Source organism: Phragmites australis, chromosome 4 (assembly GCF_958298935.1).
Source record: "Phragmites australis chromosome 4, lpPhrAust1.1, whole genome shotgun sequence".
Classification (NCBI taxonomy): domain Eukaryota; kingdom Viridiplantae; phylum Streptophyta; class Magnoliopsida; order Poales; family Poaceae; genus Phragmites; species Phragmites australis.
In genome coordinates, this window is record NC_084924.1 from 13663489 (window position 1) to 13669367 (window position 5879).

A 5879-nucleotide genomic window follows, 5' to 3' on the forward strand; every position below is an offset into this window, starting at 1 on the left:
TTATTTATAGGGTCTGTCTACCCATCATTCTCCCGATTTGGAAGCCCAAAATATGTTGTTTTCCTTGACCTATGGATGGAAATCCAACAACTCACATTGCCCACCTTTCGTATTATATCACATCGTCAACCTCCTGCAATCCTGGATTAATAGACTCCACTCCACACAGCGTTGCTTCCCTCCCAAATTCACATCTCACGTGCCGCAACCCATTGCCCCTCAGGTGCCATTTCTGGCCAAAAAGAGGCATGGCAACCTTTCCCCACCCCGCCGCCACCCATCCCCCGTTGTCGTTGCCCTCCACCGCGTCACCTCTTGCCCCCAACTCCAGTGAGATGCCCCTGTGCTGCCATCTTCCTCCGTCTCTGACAACTCCCCCAACTAGATCCACGGCTGTCATCCACTCTCTCGCTAACCCCTCTTATGAATATCGTCTCCTCTGCCAATCCCACCCAACCGAGGGTCCTCTACCATCACGACAGGCAACGTCCCGCCGTCCCCCCCTCGCAACTACCAGCAACGTTGGTCTGCCCGACCTCACTGGTCATCCCTCTAAGCCCGGGAGCTCCACATTTGAACCATAGCCTCCCAGCCACAAACCATAACCTTAACCCCAACCTTGAACCTCACCTGAGAAGTTGAGCTCACTAGAGAAGAAGGCAGCACAACTCTTCAAGTGAATCTGACGGTATGAAATTCGACATATTTTCACCCCTAATTCCTTACGACGAATAATTAGTATTTTCATTATTTATAACACATGTTTTGGATCCATCACTTCGGATCCAACACTGCTTGTGCATACTAGTGTTGAACGGCAGCCACATGAACCTCTTACAAATTTAGGGCCCGTTTGGTAGGGATCTAGATTCTTTCAGAAATATTTTAGTATTGGATTCTCTCCGAAAACGTTTCTCTGTTGAATCAAAATCACCTTTGAAAATCGTTTGGCTACTTGACTGGTTTCTGTTTCTTGAAAGAGAGGATGGTTGTGTAATTGATCATTTTGCCTTTTCTGATATGCTGATTTGTTTATATTTTTTTTAAATTTTTTTTTGTTTTGCATGCATGCTAAGTGATAAACTGATAATTGTTGCTCATTTAGTAATATACATGCTATGACAGTTTGTTTTTTTATGTTAATTTTATTTTACTACCTTTCTCTCCTCTTATCATCATTCCTTGCCCACTCACCATTGCCCTCTCTCCTCCTCACTCCGATACACCAATGCCCGTCAGGTCTCCTCCCCTTCAGCTGGCCGGAGATGGCCTTCTTCTCCCCTTACACCTCTGTACCAAATCCACACCTCCCTCATCGTCCTCCGCTTACTCCCCCACCCCCCATCAATGTCGTCGCCCACTGCGGCCAGAAACGGCCAGATCTGGCGACATTGAGCTCCTTCTCATCCTCCTCTGTGTGCTCTCCCTCGCCGTCCACATCTGCAAGGTCTACGTCCTCACTGCACCCTTCTTCACGGCCAACACCACACTCATCGCGTACACCTTCGGTAATGAGATCTAGGTCTCTAGGGCAGGTCTCCTCCACGCGCCAGCATCAGGCTCCTCCTCCACGCAATGGCAGGTGAAAGCAACATTGGCGCAGGCTAAGGCGGTGGCGGCACAAGCGATGGGCACAGGAACCTCTATGGGCAGAGGGTGATTTAGGAACGAGGAAGTGTTTCGTGCGTGAAACTGGCATGAGTCCTTTTCACGCCTACAATACAAGAGCTCAAAATGTTTCTACTAGTTCCAATAGAGAAATAATCCGCAAATGCCCCGTTTGGAGCCGATTCTTAAGAATCAGTGAAGAATCGAAACCAATTCTTCCAACCCAATGGTGCCTTAGTCAGAAGCATGGCAGGAATGATTCCCATTGTCGGCAGGATATATACTGATCATGAATTTGGATTAGGCTCTTGTGATTGTATAATTGTGCAAGCAATGACTTGTGACGCGGCAATTAGACACGCATCAATGATCGATCGTGGCGGATCCAGAGTGTATTGATTGGTGTCCTATGACACCAATGACCATGGCCAAATCCTTTGGTATCACCGCTGCTATGTAAGAGATAATCATATGACTTCAGTAAAACTACGAGAAAATGGCTCGCCTTTCATACGCGATGTAGTCCGTCGATGAGTTTCATTACGACTGATGAGTGGAACCAGAGTTAGTAGAGAATAATCTTGGTACCTTATAAGACGTTCCAGGTAACTTAACTGTTAACTTGTTCCTTGGAGTACCATGTACGACGTGTCATGATTTATACATCCAAAAGAGTGGATTTTATAAAAACACATTGATACACAGCAGGGCTGACAACAGAAAACTGTATACATTAAAATTCTAACTGGTCTTTTGAGCTACAATCTCTACATTATCAACCTGACAACTGGGGAGAGGAACATATTCCTGAGCACCAGCGCAACTTCCTCCTGTGACACTTCCTGACATGGAGGAACCTGCTGTCTTGGGTTTTTTAAAAATCTAACTTAACTGTGAACTTCTTACCTGCAGTACCATGTACCATATTTGATAATTTATATATCAAAAGGAGTAGATTTCACATAAAAGCATTGATACCCAGCAGAGCTCACATGTCTTGACTGGTCTACTATATATACATCAAAAGCTTGACTGGTCTTGTGCAGCATGATCTGCAACAGATGGTTCAGATGCTAAGTTAATTATGATACTTTTTGGCACCGTTGAAGGATGTAATCATGTAAAGATACTTGCATGGGAAAAAGCTTGGAGCAACTTACCAAAACAAATTGATTTCCTGTGTCAAAAGGTTTGTTTCCATTTTTTCATCGGCATAGCCTGAAGCATGAATTTGAGAGTGAGATTCACTTTAATTATAGATAGAGGACTATATAAAAGATTAACAGGTAGCACCTGTACTGAATAAACATATAGCTCCTAAACCTTCATCTTTTAGGAAAAGAAAACAGGATAGCTCTTAATTACATCTCCACGTTTTGACCGATTATTGCCATTGTAGTCAAGTAATCTTGCTAGAAATATTGGAGGATTTCTGAACTGGGGAATTCAAATTTTACCTCCTTTGCAACATAGAGTATAAGTAATGCTTTTTTTTTTTGTTTAGTCCTTGCTTTGCATTTGAGTTTTTCTTCATTCTAGAATATTGCTTTGCAGTATTGGCATGTGTATTTTGCAGCATCATAATATGAACGACCAATATATGAGTTTTTAAGATATTGGATATGTTCAGCAAAAAAATATATCATACACTTGGGAATTGATAAATATGCAAAAAATTGTAGATATTAATTATGATGTTTTATTTTTTCTTCCTTATTTCTTCTACACCTGACGCATGCATTTTTTTATTTTCCATGGTTATATATAGGATAATAACATAGAACAAGGCATCGTGTTAGTAATCCAATGAACAAGAAAATGATGGAATAATTAGCAAATTCAGAAAGAAAATGCTTATACCTATTCATACATTCTTCATTTCCATTAACAATGAACTTTCTACTAAAATTCAGTTTTTCAATTGCTACATGCATTATTGACTGACTAATTTTCTGATATAGCACTATTTTTTACAATTGTAATCAATTATTTTAAAACCATGCAATCGTTGAAGGAAAAAAGATAGGTTCTAAGGCAAATTGCTATTGTGCTGTCAATAGGCTTTGGGCGCCATTGCTCCATAAAAAGATTGTTTTTCCTATTGGATGAAGAGGTGACATTGGTAGATCAATTTCAACACCGATTAATGTGCTTCCATCTTCAGTGATCTCAGTTACAAATGATGCATATTGTATTCCGCATTTTGTAATAATATTCTTCAATAACTCAATAAATGATGTCTGAATACTAAACATTATCTATAAACATTATAAAAAAGTTAGATTATGCAACGCACCTCACATGGATCAAATCTGTTAAGTATAATCATAGGTGAAAATAATAATAAGTAGAATCTTATGCAAGCAGTGGTGTTGTTTTGTACCTTTTGCTTGAAGCATATCCTGTTGCTAGTTCACTTTGAGCAATTTGTAGTACTGTTCTGCATGAGGAAAGTTTCATAGAATGAGCAAATAGAATTAGTAAATTCTTAACAAAAATATTAGTTGATCTAACCTAACAACGTATCTGCTTAATAAGTTGTAAGAATGAAGTAAAACAACCTGAAAAATTGCACATGTTATGTTATCTTACAATATTAATTGTTCATATATTCATTTCCAATTACTTAATTTATACATATAATTGTGCACATGTTACATTTATACATAGTTTGCAATTATAAATCGAGTATGGAGAGATCATAGTTATTTGTAAGCAGATCTAAATGAACTTCTCTTAAAACATCTCACAGATATACAGACAGCAAGGAAAGACGGAGTCTTTGACCTCATGCCAAAAGTTGTGTCATGTCAGAAATGGAACTTGCAATATTGTACTTTTACCACTGAGAGGTTAATTAACCACACAATACATAAAGCAATATTGTACTTTTGGGATTTATACAAATGACAAGGTTGGTATAATCCAGAGTACGAACCTATATTATTCTTTCGTTCTTTTTTTGAAATAATGCGAGCGATAGTTGCGATCTAAGGTCGAACTCTCATTTACTAACTTGGTTCAATTTGCTAGTATATAATAAAAATTTGTCAAACACAACACAAATAGAATATTCCTATGTTACTAAGTACTAATGATCGAGCCAGGCAAAAAAAAAAAAAAAAAAAAAACAACAACAACGAAATCAACCACACAGAAATACAATGATATCAAGCCAGGATAAAATAGAAGGAAATCAGCCATCACACCAGGCAAAAACTGAAATGAAATATACCTGCTCAGATCCAATTGAGTGAAGCAAAAATAGAAGGAAATCAAACCAGTCTACGGTTCCTCATCAATAGAAAAGGAAAACAATAAAATTTGGATGGGTCTCAGCCCCTCATGCTACTCCAGATGGGATAATTTTAGCAACGAAAATCACGCCAGGCAGAAAACAAAACAAAATCTACCCACTCAGATCCTATCGAGCGAAGCAAAATTAGAAGAAAATCAGGCCATATCAAGTCATGAATCTTGGCCCCCTATGCATTCAGTTCAGACTGATAAGCCTGGGACATGTGAAAAAACTGTTTATAAAGCAACGTTTAACTCTGAGGCATACATAGTTCAAACGTGTTCATACAGCACGTGTAAGCGATGGTGCTGTTTTCACAAACTTGGTGGCGCTGTCCAAATCTCAGCAGTGGAAGGGGACAAGAGGGTATGTAGCCCTCGACGGGCTTCAGTAGGGAGAAGAGCACGGCGGTGCGACTCCTGGTGCGGGCGAGCAAGGAGAGAACGGCGGGGAACCTACCCGTGAAAAGGATGTTGGCGGTGAGTTCCATGGGCGACAAGATTTGAAGTGACCTTGGTCCACTGATTCTTCAATCGCAGGTTGACTTTCGATTGTTGTTTGGGGATCTTTGCTTTGGCCTTCTTTGATTTGATGAGCAGATTTTCTCATCGACAGTGTATATTGGATAGGAACGAACACTCTAGATATACTTTGTCTTTGTTGTTCTTTTAACAGGCTCTCCTGGCAGTGCTAGCCTCAGACTTCAGTCTACCATTATTCTTTGTTATTATCATATATGCTATGTAGATCTAGGATATACATAATCTCCGATCTCTATATTGTTCACTGAAGAAACCACAAATTCAAGTTTAAAGTATATATTGCAATTACAGAGTTTGAAATTTTGTATGAAACCGAATAATCTTATAAATGTATCAGATGTCATATTAGAGCTGTTCTGTTGCTTTTAGTTGTGTTCTTTTTTTTTCTGCATCTTTTTATTGGGTCTCTTGAAATGTTTTGCTAGTATGTT

The 5879-nt window shown here is 39.5% G+C and overlaps 1 long non-coding RNA gene across 2 annotated transcripts; it reads right to left on the reverse strand.

Moving 5' to 3' along the window:
* Nucleotides 1–2227: 2227 nt before the first annotated feature.
* On the reverse strand, nucleotides 2228–5606 carry LOC133914216 (uncharacterized). Of its 2 annotated transcripts, XR_009909189.1 has the most exons (5): nucleotides 5366–5606; nucleotides 3992–4048; nucleotides 2769–2826; nucleotides 2601–2660; nucleotides 2228–2514 (listed from the first exon to the last, which is right to left on the reverse strand). It is a non-coding gene; the product is annotated as an uncharacterized LOC133914216 (long non-coding RNA). The 2 variants fall into 2 exon arrangements; XR_009909188.1 differs by having other exon boundaries at nucleotides 2228–2660.
* Between the last annotated feature and the right edge of the window lie 273 nt (nucleotides 5607–5879).